Consider the following 16,471-nt stretch of genomic DNA (forward strand, 5'->3'; position numbering starts at 1 on the left):
CGAGAGCCTCACCTTCCTAGTTGGGCGCCGCCATCTTACATCTTCCTTATACAAATTCAATACAAATTCAAGGTAAACCACACTAAACTCGATTGCAGGAAATACGATTTCAGCAACAGAGTGGTCAATACCTGGAACACATTACCTGACTCTGTGGTTTCTTCCCCCAAAACTTTAACCTTAGATTGTCTACTGTTGTCCTCACCCCATTCCTAAGAGGGGCATGCATAAGTGCACCAATGTGCCTACTGTCCCTGTCCCAATGTTCCTCTTTTACTCATATCCATTTCATGTATTCATAATCATGTTTATACTTATAACTGTTATCAAATACATGCTTGACAAAATAAATAAATAAAATAAATAAATAAATAAATAAATAAATATTTTTTTCCAATTCTAGATTTTGTCAATTCTAATGGACAAGTGAAGAAGCTAAAACCCCATGATGAAATATTTTCTCATCTGAAAAATAAATAGATTACAACCACAATCAATTTCCCCATACAGAATTCTAGAATGTTCATATACTTAGAACATCTGGAAACTTGTTAAATATCTGAGCTTGTGATCTCTTCTCAGCCCAAGGAAATAATTCATAAAAGCTAGACTTACTGGATTATCCTCTACCCTTATTTGCAGCAGATTCCTATACATGAAAATACTTATACATGAAAATAGATACAATAAAATATTTATAAATGCTGTTGAGATTCTGGAGGAATAGAATGATCATCAGGTCTTCCTTTACTGTAATTATTATAGAGATCTCCAAAAATGTTCAGTTACAGGAATTGTGTATGTTAGTCTGATGAAATGAAGGACTAGAGGAGGAATGATATCAATCTTGCAATACAATCTATGATTGTAATAAAAGATTCAGATTTTATTGACTGATTATTCTGAGCCAATATAATGAACAATTGCAGAAGGGAGAACAAAGGGAGCAAAATTGAAATCTTGCAGAAAGGCATGGCAAAATAATAACTGACCCTATTACACAAAACCTTCAACAATTGCTTAAAAAAACAGTTGAGTTTTAAATTGTAGTAAGAAGAGTTGTGACCTATTGTTGGTTGGCAGTCAAAACACATGTATGATTGTAATAAAAGATTTTGATTGGATTGGATTACCTTGAGTCAGTCTATTGAATTGTGGGAAAAACCCATGAGACGCAATAAAAGTGTATTTAATTGAATTCCTGCAGAAAGGTATGGCAAGCAACTAGCATCTAATATTAATTGCAAAAGAAATTTATCTCTCACTCTACCACAAGCTACCTGTGGAATTTTGTAGACATGTATGCTTTCTGCCATAAAGGATTATGTATCAGGACCGAGTCCCCCAATGATAGCCATGATATTCTTCTGGTTTTCACATTTGTAGTTTGGAAGAAATTACTGGGATTTGAAAAGCAGGTCCAGAGTGGTGTGATAGGTCATCCTTGGGTTGTTGTAACTGTCATAGTTGTGGAACCCAAGAGTGATGTTAGGTAAGATCTGGGAGTCCTCATTGATCTCCTTCACAGCAAAGGCCAAGATAAGGGCATGCTGGTAGAATTTGGTTATTACACTGCAAATAGTTTAAACATCCCCAATGAACAAAATAAGTTGGCAATACTTTTATGGTGAAAGCATTGATATATGGGTAACAACCATTTCTATATCTGTTGTAAGTAAGAAGATAGGAGACTTTGTGAAATATTTGTATAGTTTTCAACTATGTAATGTGTTTCCCTGATTTGCAACAAATCAGTATAGAACAAAGTCATGTGTTTTTTTCAAGCTATCACATTTATTAGTATCTGTTTGGCATAAAACAGAATACAAACAGCAACTATCACTTTTTTATGAACGTAAGTTATGTGAGGAGTGATTGCACAGTCTAGATAATTTTAATTATCTTACACTCAGTAAATGTCCTCCAAAAGACTTCTTGCAGAATAGTTTCATACATTTTGTGAGTAAGCTTTTAACAAAATGAAAATGATTTGTTTTCCCACAATCAAATAAGTTTGAAAGACAAGGAAATTAGAATAAGTTTTGTATAAAAGAAACCGTGCATTTATTCTCAAAGAGTTTTAGTCATATAAGCACTTTTGGGAGATCAGACTAAGAATAGAAAACGAATGGGGAAAAAATTCTTACAGTGGTAAATCATAAGGTATTAGAGAACGATGTTCCTTAAATTCAATTTCAAAAAAGTGGTGAATTATCTGAGACACCATCCCACCTGCGATGAGATCACCAGGTTGGTACCACTCATGGGGAATAGGGAAAGCATTACTTGCAGGGCAGCTCAGAGTAACTGCTTTCTTCACTAAGCATTAGAAGGAACAACATCTTCAGTCATTTGTCATAGTGAAAATATTTGTGCCTCCTGTCCATAAGGAAGTTTGTTTTTCAGTGGTTCATTCAATGATCCATCCAAAGTTTATATCTGACAATGCACCTAATCAGAAATCCCACCATTTTCTATTTGAAGTTCAATGTGTCTGCAACTTTGTGTACTGAGTATAATTAGGATTGAATAGATGTTCAGGAAAAGAAGAGATGAGGGAGGAAACTTGAAGCAATGAATGTGATGGAGCCGTTATGATCCCTTTGTGCCAATCTCCCTGGGGTTGAAGAGTTACTTTATAACCAGATATATACATTAATTGTTCCTAGATTTAAATACCGATATGTACAGCTCTTGATGTTTTGGCCTAGTTAAAAAATACAGTGATTCCTGTAGAATATAATTATTTTGGTCTGAAAGAATAAGTGGTTCAATTGGAGGTTCAAATTTTTTTGAAATGAGCAAATGCTAATAAAAATAATCTAAGAGACATTGGCAATTGAAAATAGCCTCAAGTGTTGAAGTTAATGTTCATTCCTTACAATGGAGCAGTTCCATATATAAAATGAATAGAATTATTTAGTAGAGAAGAGGAAACATTTTTATAGATTAAGTCCTGACAAAGAAGCCAATAATTTCTTTGGAGGTTTTATTCACATTTTCTGTGAAAGAATGTTGAAGAATGAAACAATAACAATGATGGTACTGATATTTCAAAATTTTCATTAGACATTGCCTTGAGTTTAATAATCTACCCATCCAAATATTAGTTATTTATTTACTTATTTTATTTGTATTCTGATTTGTATTATTTTTTGAAATAACTCAAGGCAGAGAAGATATCTAATACACCTTCTTCCTCCTATGATATTATATGATATAATATACTATGATATAGTATACTATGATGTGATACAATAGTAATCATATGATACGATAGTGAATAATGGATATTACAACACTTTCCCAATGTCTAAGGGGCTGCCCCAAAGAAGAAATGGGTCAATCTATTCTCCAAAGCACTTGAAGGCAGAACAAGAAGCAATGGATGGGAACCAATCAAGGAGAGAAGCAACCTAGAACTAAGGAGAAATTTCCTGAAAGTGAGAACAATTAATCAGTGGGATGACTTGCCTCCAGAAGTTGTGGATGCTCCATCATTAATTATTTAATTAATGATTTCTATATGTCTCCTATGGATAGCAAACAATATTTCTCTTTTTTTGTGAGCAATTTCACAAAGCCAAAAATATAAAATGATTTGCTAATTCCTCTTTATGAGTTGCTCCCTGTGGTTGAGGTCAGGCCTAAAAACAATGATGTAGCATTTTGGCAGGAATATGCATCCCAGAAATGCAGCACTGGAGGACAAGATGGAGAAGACCTCTACTGCTACCATGGCTTTCCCTTTTGTGCTCAGATGGCTGGAAAGAAGGAGATCCAAACACTGTAAAAGGCCAACATGCTGAAGGTGATGAACTTGGCTTTGTTAAAGCTGTCAGGGATAATTTACGGGCAAGAAAAGCCACAATAAAGCTTGGCCGAGATACCAATGTAGCCCAAGACACAGTAGAAGAAGGAAGTTGACCCTCATTGCACTGTAAACTCATTTCTTGGAACTCTGAGTCCGTGTCCAATTCAAGGAATGGGAGAGATGTTGACAATAGAAATAGAAATTGGAAAAGCACTATTTTATATACTGTCAAAAAATAAAATACATTATAATTACAATGTATATGTAAATATGAGAAGTTGAAAGAGTATTATTATGTATATTTAATAAATATCATTTAGGCATCCTTAAAGTAAATATCTTAAATCTCCTAAGAATATAAAGAGATAGATGCTCAAAATCTTGTTAATCTATTCAGAGGAAAAAAGGTTTAAGTTAAATAACCTTGGAGAATGTATGAAAATGTAGCAAAATGAGCACATCATTTGGAATAGACAACAATGAATTTGAATAATAATCTCAATCCTATATAAAATTTTGTTTGATAGAAATAATAGTGTCTATAATAACAATGATAACATTACATAATAATATGAAATATATTTGTGAAATATTTTCAATAGCTAGAAAGAATACACAATGTACTACATTCTTTTTATTTTTTAATAAAATTTTATTTTTAGACAAACATACACAAACAAAACATAAAAACATAAAGGCATCTTCCGATTACGTATATACAGTGTGTCGGTTGGTTACAAATTTTTTGTGCTTCTTCTCCATAGTCCTCACTTACAATTACTTGTGTATATTCTCATATTATCAATCAAATATTTCTAAATACATTGTTATCATTATTAATCATTCATTTGACTGTGCTATTATTCCTTTGTGTTATGCGAGATATTCCATATTTTTCAATTGATTTATATTATAACAATTCATATTATTATCCTAAACCCATCCAATAATAATACATCTTTAAATTATATTCTATATAATACTATTTTCCATATATTGTAAAATTCTACATATTTCATTACCTTATTTTATTTTCTAACCATTGATAAAATAGATCCCAAACCTTATAAAATTGTTTAGCTTCTTGTTCTCTAATTTCAAATGTCAGTTTACTCATTTCAGCACATTCCATTATTTTCTTAATAACTTCCTCCAGCATTGGTAATTTCTCATTTTTCCAATTTTTAGCAAATACAATCCTAGCCGCTGTTAATACATTTACAATCAGGTATTTCAATTCCCTACTGAGTATTTGAGATAAAATTCCCAGTAAAAATATCTCTGGTTTCAAGTCTATGTGGTTTTTTTGTCATTTTTTCCAACCATGTGTGAATTTTAGTCCAGTATTTTCTAGCGTCCTCGCAAGTCCACCACATATGGTAATATGAGCCCAGTATCTGATGACATTTCCAACATTTTTCAGATTTGTTCTTGAACAGTCTTGCTATTCTTGTTGAGGGTAAGTGCCACCGGTAAAACATCTTATACAAGTTTTCTTTATATGCTATTGACATTGTCATTTTATAATTTTGAGACTACAATTTTTGCCGTTTCTCTAAGTCAACCCCATATCCAAAAATTTTTCCCCAAACAATCATTGTTTCTTTAACTTGTTCTTCTTCTAGCTTAATTTCTAATAAATGTCCATACAGTTTTTTAATCACCTTTTCATCAGTACCTGTCAAAATCTTATCGAAGTCAGTCAATTTATCATAAAAACCTTCTGTTTTAAGATCTTTATCATATCTAGAGTGTATTTGCACATATGAAAACCAGTTCATCTTTTGTTGAAAGGCTGGAAAATGCCTTTCTTTTGAGGATTCGGTTTTCCTGCTGGGAGGGCTCCAGTGCAAGGACACAGACAACTGCTTGGAAGCTGGTTTATTTTTCAGGAAGGCAAGAGATAGCAAGAAGTCTGCGTTCCTGGGGCTAGCCATCTTTGTATAATAAACTCCTGATTTTTATACCTTTTCTCCTTTTGTGTGTGAGTGCTTGTGTTTGTATTTCTTAATGTTTTAAATCCTGTCAGGGGATTGTCTTCATTTCCGCCAGAGGGTAAACTCTGCGGGGTGGTTTGATTGGATTATCAGTTTCATCCTAATGTTTTCTTATATTTGTTTGGTGGCAATCTCCTGTCTGCTATGGAATTTATTTCGTGTCTTTTGTCTATTTGTTTTGCTGATTTGGCATGACCTTTTGTTTGTAAGGGATTTCTTTTTCTTGTTTCCCTAGCTTTCTTAATTACTTGGCTTTTGTCTGAGGGGCTTCTTTCAATACCTTTTAATTAATTCTCTTTTCCTATGCAAGTTGGTTTTATGGCTGGCCTGATGTTCCCTTTGGGCTTTTCCTGCTTTGGGTGTCACCACTGTCCTCATGAAGTTCCCTTTCCACAATCCTTCATATTTTTTTTTAAGAGGGTAGTCTCTGATTGAATGTCTGGGTATACTTGGTATTTGTGATCAATCTGGTTCATTATCATAGCTGCCTGTCTCCCTTTAATTTTCTCTTCTGAGGAGGGAATACAGGCCTTTAGGCAGCTAAGGCAGGGTGGTATGCATCGACAGAGGCAACACATGAGGGCTCCAAAGACACAAATGGTGACTGTGGTTGTTATAAGGATTTTGAGCCAATGGAAATCTGGCATCCATGAGAAGAGCCATGAAAAGTCCAGGAATGATTGCTCTGACCAATATTCTGAGATAGCTCTTTTCAGGTGGTGGATGTCCCTCCCCTACGAGTTCTGAGGTTTCCTCCAGATTGTGGCAACACATCCCTTGGAATTTTGCAGCCATAGTTATGCTTCAAGAGAAGGAAGCCTATTGCTGCCCAATTCTCCAAGGTGGCTTCTCTGACCTCCTCAGTTCTCTGTTAAGGGCATCCAGGGCATGGGAGGTCGAATTCAAGCTTTTTTGCCAGGGTACATGCTAGTCTATTCAAATTTTAGAATTTTGCACTGCCAATCCAGATACCCCTACCAAGGATATTGCCAATGAGATATATTCTGTTTTTGTGGGAAGGGAGACTTTGGAATCACAGTCTGAGTCTAGGGTTTGGAAGGCTCTCCTGTGTCGTCTCTGTAAGGATGGCATAAGCATGGTTAACCTTCCCAAGGTGCAGGGGCCATTTGTGGCATTTGCAGGAAGGTATGAGTAGGCTTTTAAGCCACAAAGGAAAAACCATCCTGGTGGGAGCTTCAGGTAACTATATGAAAATGATATGGTCTCTGTATAGTTGCATTTTAGTTCTGTGTTGCTAAGACTGGTGTATTCTGTGACCCTAGGTGTGCTGCACCCAGTGACATTATGATTTCCCTCCTGCTAAGCAAACGTTAGTGGTGTTGAGTATTTCTCTTGCTAAACATTCCCATATGTTTTCCTTTCTCTGGGATAAGCTTTGGTTCCAGGAACGCAGTTGCTTGTGTTACAAATGTTACAATTATTACAGAAAATAACAATAATACATAGAATATATTGCATTTCATTTTCCCCATTGCTAGATTCCTTTTCTTCCCTTCCTCCCCCCTCCTCTTTTTTTTTTAAATTTAAATAGCAATGAAAAAAAATGTAAAAGGTCAAGTATCAAAAAATTATGAGTAAGGTATGGTTAAAGTCCTTTTTGTTAAAAAAATACAATGAAAAAGGTTTTTTAAAAAAAGGAAAAAAATGGAGAAGGTGAGACAAAAATTAAAAAAACAATAGTTTATAACTCAGCACCCGGGAGTCCAGTTTTGTGTAATGCAACATTTGCACTTGGTTCCTCACAGTGATGTGGTTCAACAGTGTTGAAGAATGCTGCAAGTGTCCATTGATCTGTGTTCCGATCTTTCTTGAGTTTGATGGGTGGGATTGATTGTGGTGGAGTTTGGCTATGGTCTATGACTGCTGGCTTTGCATGTGTCCAATGTAGCCAAGAGTCTCGTTCTGCAAACCTTTATGGCGATGTGTGTAGTCAGTAAAACTTGGTAGGGTCCTTTCCACCTGGGTTGTAGAGGGGAGGTTCTGGTGAAGAACTTGATCCACACCCAATCTCCTGGCTCATATGGATGCAGGGTTTCTTCCAGGGGTAAGGTCTGTGTCAGTGCACTCTGGGTCCAGAGGGTCTGTAGTCTCTTTTGCAGGGCTGTAAGATAAGAAGAGAGAACCCTATCCCCCCTATCTAAGCAAAGGGAATGAGGATCTAGGCTGAGAATGAGGATCCTAGTAGGGTATGGGGGGGTGACCAAAAAGGATCTCAAAGTGGGGAAATACCTATATCTTGTCTTGGTCTGGTTCTGAAATAAAAGAGGGCAATTGGGAGCACTTGTGGCCAGGAGAGGTGTGTCTCCTTTAAGTAGTCCCACTTCTGATGTATCCCAGCCCCATAAGGAGGGTGGCAGGCTTTTTAAATCTTCATGAAGTCCTGTGTTGCTGGTTATCAGCATGATTGTCTTGTGTGTGCCTTTTCCTGGGATTTCCAATTGCAGCCCCTGTTTTCCACATGTTATGGTAGCTCCCATTTTACATAGGAGATCCCTTCCTAGTAGAGACAGTGGGGACTGGGGACAAATAGTAAATGCATGGTCTACTGTGAAAGATCCTAGTTCTACTGGTACATTGTGGGTAAATTCTACAGAGATTATTCCTCCCCTCCCATTATGCTATCCCGAGCCCCTTCAGCCACTGAAGCTTTATATGGTGGTTCAGTAATGAGGAGGTGGCTCCAGTATCAACTAAGCAATTGTATTTCTTTCCTCCTATAAGAATGGTTACGATGGGTTCCCCTTCTGGGCCGTTTTTTTAGGGGGATAGCCAGCCCGTTAAAGGTAGCCATGAATTCAGTGCTTTCATTGTCATGTTCTAGTCAAGAAGGGGGTAAGTCTTGTTCTCTCCTTTGCTCCCATTGATGTCTATTGTTATTATTTATTGGAGGAAGGGGAGCACTGGGTGGTGCTTGGTGACTGAAACTTTGTTCCTCAGTGTAATGGTCTGGATTATTGGCTGGCCTCATGTTCCTAGGTGGTGGGTGATACCGGTTGCAGGAGGGGTGTTGCCTACATTGCCTGCTGAAATGACCTTCCTGTCTGCACCTATAACAATGCTGACATTTGCCTTGCGACCATCCTGCTTTATCGCAATGCCAGCATTCCTTTGAATTATAGGGGGTTTTACCTGGCGTTTGTCTGGCATCATACTTCATTACAGCAAACATTTTAAAGTCTTCCTGTCTTTCTACTCATCTCTTTCTATCTTTCTCTTCCTCTTTCAGCTTGTCTCTTTGATCATAGACAAAGTTAGCAATCCTGCGCAACTCTGCTATGTCTAAGGTTGGCCAGTTAGAGATGAAGCGGTGGAAATGTTCTTTAATATCTAAGGTGGACTGATCCACAAAGGCTGAAGTTGAAATCCTTTGGTCCTTCAGGCAGCTAAGGTCTAGGTGGGCATATGCAGTAGCTGCTTCTGACAGGCGGACCCAAAAGGCATCAGGGTTTTCCTTTTCCCTTTGTGTTGTTTTTTTTGAAATTCAGACTAGTTTAAAAGTTTTTTTCTTATTTCCTCTAGAGCTTCTAGTAAATTATCTTTTGCTCTAGTGTATTTGTCCCATTGATTGGTATCATTATAGTCCCAGTCAGGGCGATGTATTGGCCCTGCGATGTGGGCTGGGGCTGCCTGACCAGGGATAGTTGGTGGTTTGGCTATTTGGACTGTTTTTTTTTTTTTCCAAACAGTTTTAATAGTTCGTCTTTCATTAGAAAGACTTGTAACAGCTGAGTCATGTCACCCCAGGATGGATTATAGCTGTCTATGATAGATTTCAGGGTTTTAATAACTTTGAGGATCAGCCCTGAATGCTGGGGTATCCCTTTTCCAGATGACTAGGTCAGAGGCAGAGAAGGGAGTGTGGGTAAAAACAAATTCTAGTTGTCCCCTATTTCTGCCTGGCACTGGCTTGCTTAAAGGGGGAGCCATAATCCGTGCCTCAGTATTCTCTTCCCTGAAATGGGTTTCAGGTTTTTCTTTCTTTCTTTTTTTATTTTTCTCAGTCAGGTCTTTGGTCCTAACAATTTCAGCCCAGCAGTACCAATAGGGTATTTGGCTGGGCTTAATGCATGTTCTAAGTGCTTTCAGGGTTTTATAATCTAAAGTACCACTATCAGGCCAAATTTGTCTACCCATGTCATCTCGCAATAAAGCCCACTTTTTGCAAATTCTTTTCACTTCCTTTCTATTCATTCCAGTTAGGACAGGCACTTGCCTTTCGTCCCAAGCCTCAAGTAATTTATCCAAGGGGGTCTCTTCCATTGCCCTGAGCTACAACTTCCCATATTCCCTACCTGATGTGGGGATTACTTTAGTTTAGCCGGGCTCCCGCTGTCAGTTTTCAGACAAAAAGGTCTGGAAAGGACTCCGGTTTCCCACACACGGAGTACGGGCCCCTTTCTCGTAGGGAAACTCCGCCATCAGTTTTAAGACCCCCACTAAAAAACAGGGATCTTGGAGGACCGTCTGCCCCCTAGCATCCCGCATGCAGGCCCTTCCTACACTCCGCCATCAGTTTTCAGATCTCCTTAAAGGTGGGGATCTGGAAAGACCTGCTCTGCTTTGTAAGACAAACTATTTCCAATTTTGTTTGCCAGCAGCGTGCGGGCCCCTTCTAAATGCACAGGGCTTTACTTGCGGGATGCACTGGGACTATTTATTCTGCTTTCTATTTATTTCCCAACAACAGTTCCTTTCTCAGCCCACTCGGTTTTTCTTACGTCCTTCAGAAGGACTCACACTCTGTGATTACCCCTTGCGTTCCCAAATCCAGCCGGTCACGGCTTGTTGGAGCTAGCAGCTGGCTGGGGGTGCGGCTGGCAATCACAGAGGAGGTGAGGTCCCACTGTTTCCACAGAGAAAACCCACAATCACACACCTGGTACACTCACGCTTCCACTCCCTCCCTAGTAAGATTATAAATTTGAAGCGGTACTCACCTGCTTTCAAGCAGCTTTTGAGCAGAAAAGCCCAAGGACTCCCTTTACTACCCTTATGCCTTCCGGCTGGGTCCGTGGATGTTTTCCTGGACAAAGAAGGTCCATGCTGGCTGGGTTTGGATCTGCGGGCCGGTCCGTGGCAGGTTGGCTGGAAAACCTTCATGGTCGCCAATTGTTGAAAGGCTGGAAAATGCCTTTTTGAGGATTTGGTTTTCCTGCTGGGAGGGCTCCAGTGCAAGGACACGGACAACTGCTTGGAAGCTGGTTTATTTTTCAGGAAGGCAAGAGATAGCAAGAAGTCTGCGTTCCTGGGGCTAGCCATCTTTGTATAATAAACTCCTGATTTTTATACCTTTTCTCCTTTTGTGTGTGAGTGCTTGTGTTTGTATTTCTTAATGTTTTAAATCCTGTCAGGGGATTGTCTTCATTTCCGCCAGAGGGTAAACTCTGCGGGGTGGTTTGATTGGATTATTAGTTTCATCCTAATGTTTTCTTATATTTGTTTGGTGGCAATCTCCTGTCTGCTATGGAATTTATTTCGTGTCTTTTGTCTATTTGTTTTGCTGATTTGGCATGACCTTTTGTTTGTAAGGGATTTCTTTTTCTTGTTTCCCTAGCTTTCTTAATTACTTGGCTTTTGTCTAGGGGGCTTCTTTCAATACCTTTTATTAATTCTCTTTTCCTATGCAAGTTTGTTTTATGGCTGGCCTGATGTTCCCTTTGGGCTTTTCCTGCTTTGGGTGTCACCACTGTCCTCATGAAGTTCCCTTTCCACACTTTATATCTTGTTCTTCTAGTTCTTGCATAGATTTAAGTTCACCCTTTTCATTCAATATTTCATCATATCTAACTGTTTGTTCCTTTTTATATGTTATAGGGTAAGAAAATGCTTCAATAGTCGATAACCAGACTGGAATTTTTAAACAGCATTGCTTTTTAGTCTTCTCCCAGTTTAACCACAGAGAGTCCCATATATATTTACCATGAGTAAACCTGATCCCCCAAAACAAGCCCAAAAATGCTGGATTCTGAAGCTGTGGAGCCCTAATAATGCTAGCAGAGCTCCTGCTAATTGATCCGGAGCCCTCCTCTCCTTCCCCAGAGAAGTGAAGCTCTTTCCATCAAGCCCTATTAACCACACTGGTGGAGCTCTTGAACTGGATCACTTGGAGCCTGCAGAGTGCAAACAATGTACCTTCATTTAAATCCCTCACACAGCTGATAGAAGTATCTTCCACGCCAGACAACGCGTTTCCATTAATATCCCCACACAGTTTCCCGAGCCACATCGGACAGCTGGCAGGGAGAAACAAGGAGGGAGGAGAGCCCTGAGGCTCTTAGGAGCCAAAAGTTACCCTGGACGGCAGAGGAATGATTCGGTTGTTGAGAGGAGAGGACAGTCTCCTTGACTGACCCGAAGAAAACCCCTCCATCCAAACTAAAAAGAGAATTGCCAGCATAGCTAAATCAAAACCAGTAAGTCAGCTGAGAAAGAAGTGAAAAAGAAAGGAAAGATCTTTTAACAGCGTGCTTAGTCTTGGTTAGAATCACTCAAATTTCTGCAGTGGAATTTTCCTTGGAAAGTGGGACTCAAAGGAGGAAAATAACTGTGATTAACGATCTGGAGTGACTGTCAGATTTAGTTTAAAAAAAAATGGTATTGCAACTAGAAGTAACTTTAAAAGTAAAGGACAGATTGGATTAGTTAACCCAAATTTCTGGACTGTATTTTTAGTACTACTCAACTTGAAGAACTCTAGGAAACTATTGCAAAACAATCTTATTCAGAGACATATTGATTGTAGTTAAAGTGTTTTAATTCAGCGAGTTTTGCTCTCTTTCAAAAACCCAGCGTGCTTTGAACATCCTGTTACAGCCTTTTGTTTACAGAGTAATAACAGCAGCAATCAGAGCAATAAATTCCTCTTACCCAGTCTATCACAGCTGCTAGAAAAACAAACAACCCTTTCCTTAAAGACTCTCAATACTACCTCATTACTTTAATCAAACATCCATTAATTCATTACCTCAAAACTTACAACTTTTCTACCTCATCACCTACATCAATGATTAGATAATCAATTTCTATAAAATATTTTATTAATGGTTTAATTGATTTATTGAATTAATTGATTAGTGTGATTAGAGTGTTTAGTGCAAATAGTGTGATTACTGACTAGTTTAAAAGATCAAGATTCATGTAATTTAATTGATTAGTAAAATCAGTGATTTAGTGAATTTAATTGAACAGTGTGATTAATGATTAGTGTAATTAATTGATTAGTAGTTAGTGTAATTAATTGATTAGGTTGATTGTTACTTAGGAAATTATCTGACTAGAGAGATTACTGCAATTGATTGATTGGTGTGATATTGGCTATATTGATTACCCAAAATTGTTCCACTAATTAATTCAATCAATGTACTATCTTAACAAACCTACCATGCCAAGAAAAAAATCCAATGCCAAACCACAGCCTAAAGAGAAACCAATCCCCAACAATGAACCACAAGACTCCTGCACATGCCTTAAATGCTACAAAACTCTAAAGGATAATGAAAACTGCATCAAATGTTCTCTGTGTAACAAATACGCTCATCATGACTGCTTGGGATTACCCAAGCAAATGATTCAATACTTGGAATCATGCAATGAGTTTCCATATCTCTGCAAATCATGCAGACCCAAACTGGATCTGTTGGAAAGAGTTGATACCATTGAAACACGATGAACATCCCTTGACACCGTAGTAGCATCCTTGGACGCCTTAAAAGAAAGATTATCCAACCTTGAAAAAAAAGACACAACGCAAAAACCTGAACATCCAATAGCTACAAACCACATCTCTACCCAACAACCACAACCCAATCCACAACCCAATTCACAGAAAAAAATAACCCAGACAAATATTGATATCCCAATCCTCATCAGAAAAGCTGTTGAGCGTGAACGGAAACACCCAAACGCCATCTTATTTGGTCTAGAGGGCATCAATGATAATGATGACATCACAACTGTCCAAAACATCATCAGTGATTATCAAGCATCAACCATCTCCCCTGATGAAATACTTGACATTCCCGCATTGGCCGAGAGCTCAAAAACAGAGACGGCTCTGTGACCCACCGCTTCTGCAGGGTCATTTGCAAAAATGAATCAAGCAAACGTAAATTCATTTACACTATAAATTCACTCGCCAAAACCAACACCAACCATAAGAACCTCCGTTGTCGCCCTGACCTAACCATACAGCAACATGCCCGGTCCCGTGTACTCCGCACTGAACTCAAAAAACGTCTAGACAATGGAGAGAAGGACCTGTACATTGACTACCATGCTGACTGTATCAAAAGTAAGTCACACATCCTGCAACTCAGCTTTAACCTTCAACCACAACCCTACCTCAACCAATCCACCATCACCCAAGACTAGGCACGCACGCCCCTAACTACCTCAATTCCAACTACTGCTGGCCTTAAATGCAAGCTACTGAATGCAAGAAGCCTTGTAAATAAAATACCTGAATTTTTCCTCCTACTAAATATGGCTAAATTCGACATTATATTTGTCTGTGAAACATGGCTCAACGCATCTCTCCCTGACTCCATTACCACAGTAAGAGACTATCATGTTTACCGATCAGATCGTGAAATTTGTAGAGGAGGTGGTGTTGCTATCTTCTATAAAAAGTCCTTACCTCTAAAAAACATCCAAATTACCCAGGAGCTTGCTCTTCCTGAGACCATTATCTGTGAACTATCCTTAAATATCACAATTCGATTCTTACTATGTTACAGAGCACCTGATTATGACATCGAACATGTAAACAAGCTAAATACACTACTAACATGGGCAGCATTCTGCCCATACCCTTTTATCTTTCTTGGAGATTTCAATCTGCCTCATATTGACTGGACCCTAAATGAATGTACAACTGAAACCATACACGCAACCTTCTACAATGCTGTTACAAATCTGGGACTGGAACAACTAGTAACCAACAACACTAGACTAAACAACTGCCTCTATCTCATCTTCTGCAATAGTTTGAATTTAATTTACGGAATACAAACTAAAGAACCCTTTTCCAGCAGTGACCACAATATGATTGACTTTTGTCTCAACATACGTCCACACAAAAACCACCACAATGACGTAATCCCCAATTATAACTTCAAAAAAGGCAATTATGATCTTATAGACAACGACCTCTCATCCCTTGATTGGCAATCTCTATTTACTGGATGCAATACTGTTGAAGACCATTGCAACATATTTTTACTTGAAGTCAAAAGAGTCATCAAACTATATGTACCAACAACAACTCCCAAAACAAAACAAAAAAAAACAGATTGCCCATAACAATAAGGAAACTTCAATCCAAAAAGAGATCACTCTGGCGGAAAAACAAATCTGGTCACGTTGCCAATTTCAAAAGCCAATACAAAAATTTATGCCACCAGATAAAGACCGAATGCACCAATTATCACATTAAACAAGAGGAAAACCTTCCAATTCCACCAGTGCTTTTTACAATTTTGTAAACAACAAACCAAAAGATTCAAGGTCCATCCCACCCCTGATAGGACCTAATGGTAAAGACTGCAACGACGACACCATTAAAGCCAACATCTTTAACACATTTTTTTGGCTCAGTATTTGTAAACAGCAATGGATCATGCCCAGTATTTCCTTGCCGAACCACAGATAACTACAATGATCTAATACATATCGATTTTACAGAAGACAATGTTGAAAAAGCACTTCGCAATCTAAAACCATCTCTATCTATTGGACCGGATGGAATATGTGCCTACTTCTTAAAAAGCTACCCACTGCCATAGCCAAACCTCTAAGCATAATCTTTGAAAAATCTTTCAGGACCAGTTCCTTGCCTAACCTATGGTCACAAGCCAGGGTCATCCCCATCTTCAAAAAGGGAGACCCCAGCCTAGTTGAAAATTACAGACCAATCTCCTTATGCTGCGTCACCTGTAAAGTCATGGAATCAATTATTAACCAATCCATCATCCTCCACTTAGAGACAAACAACCTACTCTCCAATAAACCATTTGGTTTCAGAAAAAAACTATCCTGTAATCTGCAACTCTTACACTGCAAAAACATATGGACTACACAACTTGATCAGGGCAAAACAATAGATGCAATCTACATAGACTTCTGTAAAGCCTTTGATTCAGTGGTACATGACAAACTACTACTAAAAATAAAATCCTATGGTATCTCTGGACAACTGCATAACTGGATAGAAGCATTCCTGTCAAACAGACAACAAATGGTCAAAATTGGGAGCGTCCTATCAAATTCTGTACCTGTCAATAGTAGTGTCCCCCAAGGCAGTGTTCTAGGACCAACTCTCTTCATACTCTACATAAATGACCTCTGTGATCATATTAAGAGCAACTGCGTTCTTTTCGCTGACAATGTAAAGCTGTTCAATACCACAGACAATACTGCTACCCTTCAAAAAGACCTCGACTATGTATCAGAATGGTCAAACAAATGGCAACTTCAAATCTCAACAAATAAATGCTCTGTCTTACATATTTGCAAAAAAAGTCAGAAAATAAAATACAAGCTGAATAGTCAAGATCTTGTTGATGATCCAAGCTCCGTAAAGGACCTTGGAGTACTCATCTCTAATGATCTAAGTGCTAGAGCCTACTGTAACTACATAGCC

Source organism: Pseudonaja textilis, chromosome Z, assembly GCF_049901715.1.
Source record: "Pseudonaja textilis isolate UNSWEBS1 chromosome Z, rPseTex1.2, whole genome shotgun sequence".
NCBI lineage: Eukaryota > Metazoa > Chordata > Lepidosauria > Squamata > Elapidae > Pseudonaja > Pseudonaja textilis.